The following is an 18,518-nucleotide window of genomic DNA, read 5'->3' as shown; positions in this document are numbered from 1 at the left end:
TTTGCCCAATTTGCAATGTATGGACGACTTTAAGTAAATTTATTTACGAAACTTTTTGCTTAAGGATAATCAAAATCTGAAATGGCCGTTTTTTTTAAATCGAATTTAAAGTTTTGAATATTTTTTTTCCAGTGTAGAAAATGTGTTTTTATTTTTTCAATACTTTTTTCTCAAACTTCAGGAAATTTCACGACAGTCCCCCATACAACACTTTTTTGTAGGTCTTGCCATTCTCAAGTTATACGAGTTTATAAAAAAAAGTAAAAAAAAACTTTGGGACTTAAAAAAATCGATGTTAGAAAAACTTTTTTCTCTAAAATATGCCCAATTTGCAATGTATGGGCGACTTTTAGTAAATTTAATTACGAAACTTTTTGCTTAAGGATGATCAAAATCTGAAGTGGCCGTTTTTTTAAATCGACTTTGAAGTTTTGAATATTTTTTTTTTCAGTGTAGAAAATATTTTTCTCTAAAACGTCAGGAAATTTCACGACAGTCCCCCATACAACACTTTTTTGTAGGTCTTACCGTTTTTGAGTTATACGGGCTTATAAAAAATAGTAAAAAAAACTTTGACCCTTTCCAAATGTTAGTCTAGATCGATTTTGAAAAAACAAAGTAGGCACAGTATCTTAGTTTCACATACTTTTGACATCCAGAAAGTTTCATTGAATTCTGAAGGGGTGCTGCCAATCGCGTGTCGAGTTGGCGTGAAATCCGTCAGATGTTACCATCGGTGGAGCCCAACATTTTGAGCGATTCAAGCCATGTTTGAAACGGTGGGATGCTGATAATTCTTTTCTGGGTAGCCAGTCGACATAATCGGTTGATTCGACGCCACGGGATAGAGTATCTGGGCCTCCCTCCCAGGTTCAAACCATTCTTCCACGCGCAAGCCTTTCCTTACGCCTGATACATACACGCAGCGAACTGGACTATCGAATTTCATACATTTTGCCTTATGAAAGGTTGAACGATTATTGCAATACTAACGCTTTATGTATCGTTTTAGCATCACTCCCTATCAAGGCGTCGATAGGCGCGTGGTATGCGCTCGGGCCTATCGATCGCAAGGTACTTGGTTCGATTCAAGGTTGCCGCGTAAACGTTTTTGTTTTCAAATTCTGGTTTCATAAGGCAAATTTATGAATTTCAACCCGATTTCTTGTAACGAATTTTCATAAGGGGTTCCTATGTTTATCGATAGTCCATTTGCCTGAGTGATAGAGAACATCAGGGATTCAGCCCTGAAGGAACTCCAAATGGAATCCTTCGTAGAATTCACGATATAATTTTTAAAAGTACACCTGATGGAATTCCTGGGTGAACTCGTGCTTAAATCTTTAGAATAATTCATGATCCCTTCCCTAGAAGAACTACTGATGGAATCCCTGTAGAAACTCCTGCTGCATTCCCTGGAGCAATTTGTGAAGGAGTTCCTGGTGAAATTTCTGAAAGAATTTCTGGTGAAAACCTTATAAAAACTTCTGATGGAAACTTTTTAAGTTCTCCTGATGGAATCCCTGAAAGTAGTTTTAAAGGAATTCCTAGAGGAACTCCTGGAATCCTTACAGGAATTCCTAGTTATACCACAAAATCACAATTAAATCTTGATTAAATTCCTGGAAGAATACCTGGTAGAATCATGAAGGAATTACCGATGAAATCCATGAAGGAATTTTGACAGGATTCACAAAGGAATTTCTGCAACATTACCTTGAGGATTTCCGGGTGAAATTCCTGATGGAATTCTTGTAGAAATTCCTGGTACAATTCCTGGAGAAATTCCTTGATTTACTTTTGATGAAATCACAGGTAGAACTGCTGGTGGATTTGCTAAAGGTTGTGGGAAAACGCCAGTGAAATATATAGAAACAATCAGGATCGCACATTTGCTAGCACACCATGGCGTCGACGCTGCGTTAATTCACGCATTTTGACTTGCCACCCATCTGTACCCATCGGCAGTTCATGGGAGGCCGAAGCTGCAATTTGACATGCAGACGTCGACGTTCGTGCAACATACCCACAGACAGTACGATCAAGTCGTCATACATTTGGCTCCGCCCACCGGTGGTTTGAGCGTAATGAAACTTGTTTGATTTTGCCCATTTTGCCAGACCGATTCGCCAACCGTCAAATGGGTTTCACGAACTTTCAAATTCGTTCGTGAAGCAGCATCACACACAGTCAAACATAGCAGCAACATGAGCACCAATCTGGGGGTGGAGTCAATGTTGATCAAACCGTCTTAGCGTCTATGGGCGGGCTGCATAATAGACGTTCGGTTGGTGGTGGTGAGTCGAATTGGGCATTTAAGAGAGCCGAAGGAGATGTAGGGCTGTGAAGGATAATATAAGGTCGTGACAGACTTTGGTTTCAGGTTGGCCGATTGCGCCGCAGAATCGTTACCCGTTCTGTGGCGTAGTTGGTTAACGCGCTCAGTCTGACGTATTGGGAATCGTGGAATCGAAGCCCACCAGAAGGATTCCTTTTTTTCACAAATTTACATCTCAATTTGTCCAAATTGACTTTTGAGTCTACGAACTTCTTGCGTATGAGAATATTTTTAATCTGATTTGAAGCCTTCAACGAACTATTTCCGACTTTGTGACTCGCAATTAAATGCTGCCTGAAGCCATTTAGAAATTTGATTACGGTTCAGTTACGATTTAATCACGCTCATTGTACTTTTGTCTTATTAGATCGAAGCATATTGAAGCAAATTGAAGTTTATACGGTTATATTATACACTTATTTATACTATCGCAAATATACTGGATACTCGTACATATTATTATGGCATACACAGTTTAGGCAAGCTTTAAAAGTGTACTTTAATCAGTCGCATATATGTTGATACCGCTTACAACAAAGAAAAAAGTTTGACGCTAACACTAGCAATACCAGAACAATAAAATTACAATTTTATGATATTTATATAACTATAGGGAAAAAGGTCATAAGGCCCACTGTTACAGTCATCACGTTTAGCTTGCATGAAAGTTCGCCTCCATTAGTATTTTCTTGTTGAATCAACTCGCATCTCGTACACCCTAGACACAAACTCACAGTGCAGTTGTGCACCCTCGATATCCAATAGATGGCTCCACCGTTATCAAATTGTCCAAAACTCGCAGTAACACCACATACCTAGTATAATCTTTCTCCTCCCCCGTAATGTTACCAAAGTAATTCACACAAATACAGAAGAGAAATGCAATAACCCAACAAGATAGCATCCATCGTTTATTGATTCTCGTTGTACCTATTCACAGACGTCATCCAAATATTACAGGCAAATATTGTACTACCAACTATTGTAGGAGAAATAAAGAAATCATACTCTTGGACGCCTCATTTCAGAAAACCCACAACAACAAGCCGTTTTCATTTCTCTTTGTTTCGCACCCCCGACCGACTAGTAAGAGCTGATAAGATAACAGGCGCGATTGACACCACGTTGGGCTACAATGGATGTTGAAGGGAGTTTATAGTTCGAGTAGTTTGGCCATCCCTTAAATCCATTTTTGATTGATTAAAAACCCTATGTTTAAATGCTGCGTCATTTCATAAGCATTGTATCGGAAATTAGTTGCAAACATTTATAACAAACTCAAAAACATTCAGTTGAACCCACAAACAGTTTTATGATTAGAAATATCTTACAATATTCACAGTCAACTCTTCCTTACTCGATATTCCGTATCTCGATATCGAGTTCGAGAACCATAGCCAAAGTTGGGTTTCATGGCTACCTCGATGGTCTCTTGGATCGCAGTTGCACTGGTGGTTTGTTATGTGACTCGATACCTCCCTTACTCGATAGTCTCTTCAATATCAAGTTATAGAGAGTTGACTGTATTTAAAAATGATGAGGAGTTTTTTAATAAAATGGCATTTTGTATGATAATCTTTCACATAACCAACAGATGGCGAAGAATTTTCCGATATTTTGTTTGATATAACTTTTGTTCAATGCTCTTCAGAAGAAACTTTAAAAAATGTCATTTTGTGCAAGGTTTTTTTTTTAAATACTTGTTGTAATCTGGTTGTATTCCTATGAAGACTGCATATTTTTCAATTTTTTTTTTCGGTTTCTTCAATACTTGATGACATAATTAAAATTTGCTTGGAGAAAGGTTTCAGAAAAAACACTATGCTCTATGATATACCGTTTTGTATGTTTGCGACTAGGTTACTAGGTTACTAGGTTACAAGTTATGGTTAGTGGTTATCTATTGTGCCATACGATTGATAGATTGATTGTGTATTTACGATTTTATTTGGGGCCCAGATAGCCGTAGCGGTAAACGCGCAGCTCTTCAGCATGACCAAGCTGAGGGTCGTGGGTTCGAATCCCACCGGTCGAGGATCTTTTCGGATTGGAAATTTTCTCGATTTCCCAGGGCATAGAGTATCTTCGTACCTGCCACACGATGTACACATGCAAATGGTCATTGGCATAGTAAGCTCTCAGTGTATAACTGTGGAAGTGCTCATAAGAACACTAAGCTGAGAAGCAGGCTCTGTCCCAGTGGGGACGTAACGCCAGAAAGAAGAAGTGTATTTACGACACCTTACACCTGAGTGCATGCGTGTCGGACTTGAATGTTTTCACGTTTCAAAAGGTTTTGTGTATTTTAGCAGTAGGATACAGGATATATGATAATGTTAAAATTTTTGCAAAGCTCAAAAATGTGAAATTAATCGAAATTTTACAAATGATCAAATAGGTAACCACTATGGTCATAATTGATATACTTTTCGAAACACTCCTTACGAGCGGTTTGTGAGTGCTAGGCCATGTCCAGATATCGCCCGTTTATCGCTGTTATCAGTCGAATGGTTAAGTCTCAACCATTCAACCAGTGCAAATGGTTTTGCAAGCAGAACTTATCTGCATTGCGACACTCTCAGACTGAACGAGTGCATGGTTTGATAAAAAAAATAAAACAAGATGATTAATATACCATTTAAACGGTTCTCATCAATCATCGAAGTTCGAATGGTACAAGGGAAGAAAGCAATGGCAGTCAGTCATAAAGTTGACGACAGAATGTACAAAGAACAAACCACAGTAAACACATTTTCGATAAGATAGATCGCAAATGTTTGCTCAACCATGTCAGTACTTGAAACCATACGGTTGGTGGTGTTGAACAGTACATGCATGCTCATGAGCGGTACATTACTTCAATAGTTTCGAACCTACCACTCTGGTCGCCAGCTGATGGTCACCATCGGCGATTGCACATCAGAATCCTTTCCTGCCACGTCTGGGATACCACAAGGCAGCCATTTAGGACCTTTGATCTTCCCGCTATATTTTAACGATGTGAACCTAGTTCTCGAAGCTCCACGTCTTTCGTATGCTGATGACCTCAAGCTTTTCCTGCGAATCCAGTCTGTAAATTATTGTCATTTCCTACAACGACAACTCGGAATATTTGCGAACTAATGCAGCATCAACCGTATGTTGGTTAATCCAGAGAAATGTTCGGTGATTGTTTTTTCAAGGAAAAAAGAGCCCATCTACTTCGACTATGAGCTGTCCAACACGACAATTAAACGTACAACTCACATAAAAGACTTGGGAGTTATCCTTGATTCGCAGTTGAACTACAAACAACACATGTCATACGCCATAGATAAAGCATCTAGGGCTTCAGGCTTCATTTTTAGGATGACAAAACATTTTTCCGATGTTCATTGCCTGCAATCTTTGTATGGATCGTTGGTGCGCTCGATTCTGGAATATTGTTCTCCCGTTTGGAATCCATATTACAACAACGGCGTTGAAACAGTTGAATCGGTCCAACGACGATTTCTTCGATTCGCCTTACGCAAACTGCCTTAGTGTGACCCGTACCGTCTGCCAAGTTATGAGGATCGTTGCTGGCTGATTGGTCTGGAGCTGCTTAGAGTTCGTTCTTATTTAATTTAATTTTATAATTTTAATACTAATTTTAATTTAAGTTCATTCTATCATTTAAAACCTGTTGATATTGACTTTTCAAATAAATAAAACAAGTTTGGATCATATCATGTGATGGTTGAATTGAGAGCAATTAAGTTACGATTCACGGATTCCTGATTCGAGATCAAGATTCTTGTTACAGAAACTAAACGTACATTAATCTTCTAAATCGAGGGGCCCAAATACAAACGGGTGTAAGTGGCGTTTTTATCTGTTTTGAAATTCACTTATTTATTTAGTTAACATCGTAACAGACAACACTGAATCAACAATTTCACGCCACAACACTCGGTTCGTGGCCACATCTCTCCATCCTCGGTTCTGCCCCAAGTTTGCTAAATCGATACGCACTTGATCTACCCACCTAGTTCGCTGTGCTCCACGCCTTCTTGGATCCGAATCGAAAACCATCTTTGCAGGGTTGCTGTCCGGCATTCCTCTTCAACATGCCCTGCCCATCGCATCCTTCCAGCTTTGGCCAATTTATTAATACTGGGTTCGCCGTAGAGTTGGGCGAGCTCGTGTTTCATCCTTCGCCGCCCTACACCGTTTTCCTGCACACCGCCAAAGATCGTTCTAACCACCCGAAGTTCGAAGACTCCAAGTGCTTGCCAGTCCTTCTCGAGCATCGTCCACGTTTCATGCCCGTAGAGGACTACCGGCCTTATGAGCGTTTTGGAATGGAACATTTGGTGCTGGTGACCTTTTTTGACCGCAGCTTCTTGTGGAGGCCATAGTAGGCCCGACTTCCACTGATGAAGCGCCTCCGTATTTCACGGCTAACGTTATTTTCAGCCGTCAGCAAGGATCCAAGGTAGACGAACTCGTCGACCACCTCAAACGTATCCCCGTCTATCGTAACACTGCTACCTAGGCGAGCCCTGTTGCGCTCGGCCCCATCAGCTAACATGTACTTTGTCTTGGTCGCATTCACCACCAGTCCTACCTTCGCTGCCTCGCGTTTCAGGTGGGTGTACGGGTCTGCCACCTTTTCAAATGTCCATATCATCCTTGAAGAAAATAAATTGACTGGATCTCGTAAAAATCGTACCACGGCTGTTAAGCCCAGCTCTCCGCATAACACCTTCTAGCACAATATTGAACAACAGACACGAAAGTCCATCCCCAGACAACTGGAAGTCGCATAGCAGTATACGAACAAAGTCGTTTATTTGTACAAACTGCATCACTTCCGCACTACATGGTGGATGAAATCGTTTGATCGATGAGTTTCCTCGCATAAACCCCTATTTTATGAGTTCATATGGTCGGGGTTCTGCCAAACCGCACCAAGTGCCATTTTTCCCAAATTGATTTTTTTACACAAAAGGACTTAAATAATCATAACCTTTCTACCATAAAAATATCAAGTGATTTGAACAATCCCTTGTAATCTTAGATCACAAATTTTGTTTGGAAGGACACGTAAAACTGTTATTTTGTTCAGCCAGAGTGAACCATAAACCAACGCACGTCATCAGAGGGAATTCGTTTTTCAGGTATAAAGCTATATTTTTCCAACTTCCTTCTATATTCTTACAATTTATCCATTCCAAGCAACTCATAGAAACAGAGGCCGGTGAAATTGGGCAGCAATTGATTAATCAAATTTAAATATGGTTTTGGTGGCGTTGATCTATTTTCTTTGAAAATTTATCCAGCCACACCGCACTAAGTACTGTTTATCTGAAAATCATATTTAGACATGAAGTAAAAGCATTTACATGCAATAGATACTTGCATTAGCTTGTTATATAATATGTTTATCAAACCACTCAGAAGCCGTTATGAAAAAAAAACGAATTAATTTAATCTGAAAAACTCAGGTGGACTTGGTGCAATTTAGTTGTTCAGAAAATGGTATTATCGCCATCAAACTCCGTCAGAAAAAGTACACATTACTTGATTCAAGAAGTTAAGATGACCAAGTGGTAGCACACTAGATTACCACTCAGAAGGCAAGAGTTCGAATCCCGATGAAACTTTTTTTGTGATGTTTTATCCTATGGTGATGGAAATTAAACAACTTTTAGATTCTGTGGTTATTTTATATTGCAGTAAAACATCAGCAGGTTAATGTACATCTGAAATTATGGTCATCCCTGGTGAACACTTCACGCATTGAACTGTGAACTTAATCAGCAAAAGTGCACCAAATGGGAGCAACTTGGTGCGCTTGGGCAGAGCAAATTCATGGTTTTCTTCAATCATTAGGATCTATGTATGAACACGTGAGAACCTTGAATCAATACATACGAATGCTGCCCATAAACACTTGTAACATGGATTACAACATGCAAGGTGATGATAAACATCATTTGTCTCCAATTTTACTTGTGTTTTTGAAAACTGTGAAACACATCCAACCATACCGAACCAAGAACCATATTTTTCAATTTTTGTTCAGCCAGAGTGAACTGAGAGCTTCATATTGTTTAATGAAATCCAATTACATAGTTAATTATTGATGATTGACTAGTATATTTAATCTCGATGTACATATTGAACACTGTTAATCGCATGTGAGCGATAAAAAAATAAAATTATCGTCCACGATAAACTAGTACAGCAAAAGACTTTAAAGTTAAATATCTCGGAATAAAGATTTTGGCACTTGGTGCGGTTTAGCAGAACCCCGACCATATGTACATTCCATTTCGTCCCGTATAGTTTTACAAAGTAAGTCGGATCAATCCGTAGCAGCTGTCAAATAAATTTTGTTATCATAAATTAAGTCGCATAAGAGCACATACTAATTCGTAAGAAAATCTACACACTCGCATAGCATGTTATGTTTCATCATATAAAATATGCACGTATATCGCATCCACTTTTGTACGTATAAAGCCTTTTCGCGACATCTTATACGTGAAACTTTGCACATATAAGCATCGCATAACGCAAAAGGTGATTTGGTTATACGTACATTCTGGTTGTCTGGGTCACCTTTTCGTAGTCCCCGGCGGGAGCAAAACGAGTGATCGCCTGAAACCTTCACACAATTTTGCACACCTTCCATCGTCGCTTTTATCAGTCTCGTGAGCTTCCCGGGAAAGCTGTTCTCGTTTTCCATAGCTCTATGCGGCCTATGCTATCGTAAGCCGCCTTGAAATCGATGAAAAGGGTATGCGTTGGGATCTGGTATTCACGACATTTTCGAATAATTTGCCGTACAGTAATGATCTGGTCCGTTGTCAATCGGTCGTCAACGAAGCCGGCTTGATAACTTCCCACAAACTCATTTTCTACGGGTGACAGACGACGGAAGATGATTTTGGATAATACTTTGTAGGCCGCATTTAGAATGGTGATCGCTCGAAAGTACTCACAATCTAACTTGTCGCCTTTCTTGTAGATGGGTCATATTACCTCTTCCTTCCACTCCTCTGGTAGCTGTTGAGGTTTTTTTTTTTATTATCGTACAAATTAGGCCGAAGGGTCTCAGATTTTCATGAAACTTTTTCCACAGGCAGGGCTCATGGATATATGAATAAAAAAAATTGAGAAAAATTCAGGGTCGCCTATTTTTCCGGAAAACTCAGGTGGAAATTTTTTGTTTTCCCTTGACACTACTTACTTTGAAAATACATAACTCAAGAACGAAGCATCGTAGAAACAAAGTTTTTATATGAAAATTTAAGCAAATTTTCTCAAAAATCCAAAAAAAATATGAACTGGAAAAAGTTTTCCACAAAATTTTCCACCGTTGGGAAAATTCGTAAAGAAAAGCCGGAAAAACTATGCCCGAACTCGTGGAAAATTTTCAAAAAAATATTTTCGAGAAGGTAATTTTATAAGCTTTAATCACTGAAATTTTTGGAATGCACTTTTTTTTTCGTTTTTGAGTTATGGCCAATAACTCAAGAACGAAACATTTTTTTTTTTTTCTATCTTTATTAACGAGATTTTTAGCCCTGGGCTAGTTCATCTCGGGACCAACGGCTTTACTTCCCTTCCGAAGGAAGTCGTCACTATAACTTTTTTCGTCATAAGTGACTATGTCGGGGATGGGATTCGATCCCAGGTCCTCGGCGTGAGAGGCGAATGTTCTAACCACTACACCAGGTCCGTCCCCAACGAAACATTGTAGAAACAAAGTTTTTATATGAAAATTTAAGCAAATTTTCTCAGAAATCCAAAAAATATATGAACTGGAAAAAGCTTTCGACAATTTTTTTTTTCCATCGTTAGGAAAATTCATAAAGAAAAGCTGGAAAATCTATGCCCGAACTCGCGGAAATTTTTTTTTTTAATATTTTTGAGAAGGAAACTTTATCCAGCTTTTTACGCTCGCCATAAAAACAATATGCTATAAAATAATTGATAGATACTGACTATCAGCACTGAACTGAAACTTGGAAATATATCCTCAGCATGCCTTGAAAATTCGTCAAATTTCATTGTTTTTCTTTCTGTCAATCAAATGACAATTTTGTATGAATTTGCAGAAATTATCTTATTTGTTATTGTTATATTCAATAATGAAGAACTGTTTATTTTATTTTAGGCTTAAATAAGTTGGTTGACCATACCTCCCAACAACTTGAAGGAGAAATATTTAAAAGACCCGGCTTAGCTCTTTGATTTTCGCAAGACTAAGGCTTACAAATTTGCGAAAAAAAATGGATTAAACATTGCACGGTGAATGGCTAGGCATGGCGTACCATTGGTACCTCGCGTACCTGCAGGAATAAAATAGACCCCTTTGTGTGGTCCTTAGCCTCTTGCCCAACAACTCCTATCCCTACCTCCTCGTGGTACTGGCCGGGATACGAGTAACCTTAGGGAAGATCGGGTAACCAACCCCGGTGGGAACTTTGGCGTATGCTGACAGGGAAGGGGGGTTTGCGTTTGGTTCTGCAAACCTGGACATCACTCTCACAGATTTCATGGCAAGAATTTTCTTTGAATCCAGAACTGGAGTCTGCAGACTCCATGGCGTAATGGACCAATGCACGAGCTCATCATTTGACGTTTTAGCGGTGCCGTGTTATTTATGTGACCATAGCAACCAGTGAATTCGGCACCGCTAAAACGTCAAATAATGAACCCGTGCATAGGTCCATATTGAGCACGATTTTAACTCTGGGTGATAACGACGGAATGAGTTCCAAACAAAATGTACCTCTGAGCATATAATAAACGAATCTTAATTTGTGCTACAGTCAACTGAGTCAGTTATTTTATTTCGGTGCCCCTTTTTCCCAGTTAGATCTATCCCTGGGAGATGTTTTCACAAAACCTTGAAATTGTACTGTAGCAGAGATCTCAATTTTCCAGACAACAAGGGCCCATTCACAAATTTCATAACGCTGAAGGGGGTGGGTAGGTGTCCTCTTGATGTTACGGCTCATACAAAATTTGGATAGCATTTGTACAAAACGCGTTACGAGAGGGTAGGTGGGTGTCGAAAATGGTCATTTTTAGCGTTATGAAATTTGTGAACAAACCCCAATTTCTTGACTGATATTCAAGCGATTTACGAAAATGGTGTACCGTACTGTATTGTTTCAATGATTTGGCCTGCAGCTCGAAAAGGTATTGCGGCCAGGATCTAAATGGAACCTACAAAAAACAAAAGAGAATGATTAATAAGCGATTTAAGCATTAATTATGCAAATCGGAATTAGATTTGAGTTTGATTGACAGAAAATCAACGAAAATTATTTCAGTGAGTAATGGGTTACTAAGGATTTTTTTTCGAGTTTCAGTTCAGTGGTGATAATCAGCTTCTGTCAAAGATTTTATAGCATGGCTAGCGTAAAAAGCTGGATAAACTTCAATTCTAGTAACTTTTAGGATGTACTTTTTTTTTTGTTCCTGAGTTATGGTCAATTTTGTGAAAAATGACCATATTAGCCTTTTCTTTGAAAACCCATATTTCAATCGAAGCATCAGAAAAACAAGGTTTTTTATCAAAGCAATTGCAAATTTTCTAAAAGATCTGAAAGAAACGATATGGGATTGGTTTTAATGAAGTATAAGTCGGATTGGATTATATTTTTCATGAAACATTACACCGTTAAGCAAAGCTGAAAAAACTGTTTCTTTTCCACTCCAAGGGATTCTTTCTTTTCTATGGAACAAATAAGATTCTTTTTTTATTTTTCTTTAATTTTATTTATTCAATTATTCAGTACATAACTTACATTTTATCTTAAAACTATCTATTTTTCAACCGGGAAGATTGCCTTTGGTTGCTACCACCAGAAGATTTTCGTTTCTTTGTAGTATTAAGAACAAAGCATGCTGTATTTTCTTGGTTTTCATGTGCATCTAAGAATTCACTCGCAAAAATGCTTCGTTCGTCTTTTGGAATAAATGAATGATATTCTTTTGTTCCAGGAATTGGAATTGGATGAATTCCCAATCTTTTTTAAATTGGTCTTTCACCTTTTGCGACACAGCCCAGTCAAAAAATTGCTTGGCGTTATTAATTTCCGCTGACTTTCTAATACTAGCATCTCTAGCCATTCGCTTAATATTGCCACCGATACCATCACATGGACCTTTTCCATGTGAGGTTGGGAAAAAGTGCCATTCTGCTCTAATTTTAAAATCATTTTCGTGGTTGCATACATTTTTGATATTTGATTTATTTTTGTACTGCTCTCCGCAACCATCAGAAAGATAAATGATTTTTTTAAGCTCAGGAAATTTATTTTTCAATCTTGAAATTAGTTTTGTTTGAAAAGCATAAACTGATGTCGTGTTATGCTTTTTTATGTCAGCAATTACAACAAAATTTAAGACTTTGATCGAAGATTTGTCTTTGTGATAAATTACAAATGGATGTATTGTTACTTGAGGTCGTACAAAGTAATTGTGGAAAACTTTTTCCAGTTCATATTTTTTTTGAATTTTTGAGAAAATTTGCTTAAATATTCATATAAAAACTTTGTTTCTACAATGTTTCGTTGTTGAGTTATGATTTTTCAAAGAAAAGTCTTATATGGCACATCTGGACATTTTTCACAAAATTGGCCATAACTCAAAAACGAAAAAAAAGTGCATTCCAAAAATTTCAGTGATTAAAGCTTATAAAATTACCTTCTCGAAAATATTTTTTTGAAAATTTTCCACGAGTTCGGGCATAGTTTTTCCGGCTTTTCTTTACAAATTTTCCCAACGGTGGAAAATTTTGTGGAAAACTTTTTCCAGTTCATATTTTTTTTGGATTTTTGAGAAAATTTGCTTAAATTTTCATATAAAAACTTTGTTTCTACGATGCTTCGTTCTTGAGTTATGGTTTTTCAAAGTAAGTAGTGTCAAGGGAAAACAAAAAAATTCCACCTGAGTTTTCCGGAAAAATAGGCGACCCTGATTTTTTATAATTTTTTTTAATTCATATATCCATGAGCCCTGCCTGTGGAAAAAGTTTCATGAAAATCTGAGACCCTTCGGCCCAAACCCGTACGGTAATAAAAAAAAATCCCCTGTTCTGTTTCTCAGATTGTGCCTGTCAGCCGGTGAAGATAAATGGCCAGCCTCTCCGGGCCCATCTTTAACCTCCCTCAAAGTGGAAGCTGGTTGGTTTCATCGCTTGCAGTACGGACGAAGGCATTTGCTCCGTTGCCTTGACCTTCATTGCCTGTGTTCTAAGCGCCATTCAGGTGTTCGTCCAAGTGCTGCTTCCACCTTTCGATCACCTCACGCTCGTCCGTCAAAATGCTTCCATTCTTATCCCTGTACATCTCGGCTCGCGGCACGAAGCCGTTGCGGGATGCGTAGAGTTTCTGATGGAACTTACGTGTTTCTTGAGACCAGCACAGCTGTTCTAACCAAGGGACTGGCAGCACTATACCAACCAACACAATGTTTCCGTAGCCAGCATTACGAGGCTCAAGCCAAAGGCCCAAGCTGACAGCCAACCTCAAAGCAGTGTTGCATAGTTTTGATCCTGGCTACGGAAGCAGCACAATCTGACAGTCCCTTGGTTCTAACTGTTTCGTCTATAACGTTTCGCGTTCGGCCGGGTCCCTTGCTGCAGCATGACCGCCCGCGCTGCGTTCTTCTCCTCCAGAATCTGCCTACATTCCTCGTCGAACCAATAGTTTCGTCGACTCCGTCTCACGTACCCGACGTTGCTATCAGCTGCATTGTTGATGGCTGCTTTGACTGTTCTCCAGCAGTCCTCAAGAGGGGCTTCATCCAGCTCACCCTATTCCGGTAATGCAGCATCGAGGTGTTGCGCGTTTTGGGCGCAGTCTAACCATCACCAGATAGTGGTCAGAGTCGATTTTAGCGTCACGGTAGGTCCTGACGTCGATAATGACGGAGAAGTGCCGTCCATCAATCAAAACGTGATCGATTTGTGATTCTGTCTGCTATGGTGATCTGCAGGTGTATCGGTATGGAAGATTGTGCTGGAAGTAGGTGCTACGAATGGCCATTTTCTTGGAAGCGGCGAAATCAATTAGTCGTAAGCCGCTTTCGTTCGTCAGCCAGTTGGCGCTGAACTTTCCAATAGTCGGTCTGAAGTAGAGTGTCCATTTTCCGACCATTTTGCTCGTCCCGGGATTCGGGACAAAAATCCAAGCTTGTCCCGGGAAATCCCGGGATCCCGAGATTCAGTAAATTTTCAATGTAACTAACATTTTGGTTGATAGTAAAAGTAGAATAAGAAGTAGATAAACAGATAATGTAACTTTCCAAGATAATATGTTAATTATAGCAAAACACATTTCAGATAAGAATTTCTTATTCTGATGAAGTAACCTAACAAAAGTCAAAACTTTGTTTGACTAATTACGGATTTGCTATGATTTTTTTCAAACTCGCAATGACACTTCTGAATGAAAGTATGGTAGAAATTAATGCCACAAATGTAAAGCAATTTGCTTCAAACATTTGAAACTTTAGAACAAATGAAACAATCAAAGATCATTGTAGGTATTGTAGATAATGCTGAAAGTTAATCACTGAAAATTATTGACTGAAGTCTAGATGTACCTTCAAATTTACTATCTCAGCATAGGCTTAAATATAAGAATGGCTAATGTTGAAAAGAAAAGCATTAAAACTTTGCAACTAGATAAATAAAAATATGTGTTTCTTACTTTGTAAATTGGTCTTTTCATGGAAATAATTACTTGTTTATTCTCTTTTTCATGATGCATTTCTATTTATCAAACAAGGCTGATAATGAGGAAACATGTCATTATTTTTCATTTAAATTTAATGGTTTTCTTCAAATTATATGTTCATTTCGGGAATCTCGGGATTCCCGGGATGTCAGAACTAAAATCCCGGGAAATCCTGAAATTTGTCAAATCCCGGGAGTTTTTGTCTGTGGCATTACTCTAAAAAAAAAAAAAACAGGATCGAGTTTTTGCGCATTTCTTCAAGAGATTCTGGCAAAATCCAGGATTGAATTCTTAAGCATTCCATGACAGTATTTTGAAATTAATCTTTGGCGAGGTTATGATGAAATTCGTACAGAATCTAATGAAAGCTTCTTACTTAACCTTGGGAAGGATTCTTACTTTATGAAGGGTAGGTTTCTAATAGAAAGCGAGACATGGTTTCCACAAAGTTCAGCGTCGGATTTTAAAACGATAGATGAGTTTTCCCCAGAATGCTGATTTCTCACAGTATTCTGTGAAGTTTTCTAACAAAATTATAGGTAGGATTCTTGAAAATCCCAGAAATTATTCTCAATAATTGTTCCGCAGTCAGATTTTTCAGAAATTAAAAAAAATCTCTTCATTTACTGGTAATTGCTCGATTTTAGGAAAGTGCTCAATTTTCATATACACTACAAAATTTGGTCCGACATTAAAAATGTTTCTTAGATTTCACCTGCGACTTAAAAAGATTGGATAGATTTTTGACCACAAAACATGCTTCCTCGGGATTCCATGTACTCGGAAGGTCGTGAAATTTGGCTTAATGCTGAACCAATGAAGCAGATTTTTGATGCTGCTTAAATTATAAGCATAGCATTATGCACAGCATTTCAGTTCAATTTTCGAAACTTGTGCCGAATTTCATCCTTTAATCCTTGCACAGCACCATTGTTCACCTTGTTTAACATTTTATTTTCAAGAAAATGTCTAAACCGGACAGTGTTTCATTTTTTTTTGTATCAGCGATTGGTTATTGCCCAATTTTTTTCGATCTGTTGGATATATACGCAATTTGGCGGACTTTTTCACTAAAATTGACAATATTGTGCATTAGCAGTATAGACGTACCATTAGGCATTTCACAGTGAAATTTTCTCTCGCTTTCGCTCTTCAACAGAACTTTGAAACAATAGTGCCAGTACCTGTCAACTTTGATGAGTACTGGCACACGGTGTCTTTGTGGAGTAACTTTATTACAAAAAAATAGGTAAGTCTGAAATTTCGAACTAAAAACAATTAGACTTTGCTCTTTCATTTGCGACCAAAATCAAAATAATCGGTCGGGGGGTCCAGAACATTTTTTTTTTATTTTGTGTGAAGTATTCATGGATATGTGTTTTTGTACCGACACACATTGCGTTGAACATAGATACGGGACAAACTGCAAGATCAAACCATTTGAACTCCTAGGCTTGGAAGGTAAAGTTGTTCTTGCTCAAATGAGCTGTAATAAGCATATATGACATATGCTATACGCATAATTGCAAAACTGTCTCAAACGTCATTTTAGTTATTGTCCACGAAAAACCTTGAAAATCGTACCTAAATTGGTCATAATGATGTAAGAAGTTATTAGGAAATATTTTTAATAGGTGAAGATGCATCGATATCAAACCTCGAATTTCCAAGAGCTTGTTTGTAGATTTGTATCTTGAGAACCTGACAACCTTTTGCGTTGAACATTTTATTGATTAGTCGCCACCAGCGAGTGACCAGTGAGTTACCGGTTGTCTGCTTCTCTAGACTTGTGCTTTTGAAAATTCGAGGTTTGGCTTCTATGTATATTCACCCTTAAAACCATTGATAACCGAGTGTGTAGCTCGTTGTTATTAAGCAGATAAACGAACAAAATAAAAACTGTCACCGCTGGGAGACAGAGGAGGATCTTCTCTTCGTCGTAGCATTGTGAAATAAAATATAAATCCATTCGTTTGCTCAGCAATAACAAGCTATGGCTTTTAGGACGAGATCATAAATTATGCGAGATTTCTCTTTTTACTCGTAGGGGATGGTACACAAATTATGTCACGCTAAATTTCAATTTTTCCGAGCCCCTCCCCCCCTTTGTCACACTTTCTGTATGAGTCCTCCGATAATTTTGTAAGGGTTGTCACGCATGGCTTAACCCCCTCTCCCCCCCCCCCTTGGAGCGTGACGTAATTTGTACATGACCCCTAGATACAAAAGTGACTTATCCGCCTTTCAAACAACACAACAATCAGTTATTCGAATTAACTAGTAGAGGGCTTCGCATGTGATAAACCTTGTTATAAGGCATGTAATATACTTGCCCCACTTATATTTTTTATGTTATTTTCTTAATGGCACAGTGCTTATGAAAAGATCAGAAACTAACATCATGAGGCTAAAATGGGTTTGGGATTTTTGTACTTGTTTGCAGTACTATAACCTCATATTAACCCCTCTACCGGCAGCTTCATTTTTTCAAAATATTAAAATCGCGATAACTTTTTTGCTTCTCAAAATTTTTGAAAAAAATTTCCACTACTTCTCAAACAATTCTCTTTTTTTTCAGAATCTGTATCGGTTTTGAGCATTGGTCATCTATACTCGGAGATATTCCAAAATTCCTTGGGGGACCGACGCATAGCCATAACTATCGAAATTATCTCTGGCTACAGATTTTTTCTCATTTTCGGTTATTAGCTTTTCAAAACTAAACTTTGATGAAAGTCTATTGTGAAGAAATTAAACATATCAGTGTAACTGTTTTTGAGCAATGAGCTTTTATGTTTTTGGTACCACTCTAGCCGTAACGAGATCTTGAAAACTTCTTAAAATATCATATTGAAATTTTATATGGGGAGTGTCGATCCCCCAAGGAACACCGACATATTTTTAAAACCAGTTGACCAATGGTCAATACCGACATAGATTCCAAAAGTAGAAGAGTTTTTTGAGAAGTTGTGAAAAAATGGTGGAAAAATATAGAGAAACAAAAAAGTTATAGCAATTCAAATATATTTTTGTGCTGAAAAAATGCAGCTGCCGGTAGAGGGGTTAAGCTAAATAATAGTAAACAAACTCATGAATATCTCTTCTGCTATCTGTCGAATTGAATTTCTCTCTTCAGCAAATTTCTTTATTATGGTTTGAAGAATGAGCTTTTACAATGGGATAATAAGTTTGTACTTACATTACAGTACAAGCGTGTTTGGAACATACCTCAAAATTTCTTCATAGTAATTTCTATATAAACCAACATTGTCTTTGGGCCACCTTAAATCACCACCTAGAAAGCTGCGAATTTCACAGAACACTATTTTTATAGTAAGGATAGTAAGAAACATATGTGAGATTGAAATGTCAAACATTTTTTAATTTTGAACCGTCCTAATGTACATAAACACATAGATAGGCAAATTCAAACATATATGCAAGTCTCTCGA

The sequence above is a fragment of the Aedes aegypti genome, chromosome 1, assembly GCF_002204515.2.
Source record: "Aedes aegypti strain LVP_AGWG chromosome 1, AaegL5.0 Primary Assembly, whole genome shotgun sequence".
Taxonomy (NCBI): domain Eukaryota; kingdom Metazoa; phylum Arthropoda; class Insecta; order Diptera; family Culicidae; genus Aedes; species Aedes aegypti.
This window is presented reverse-complemented; position numbering follows the sequence as displayed.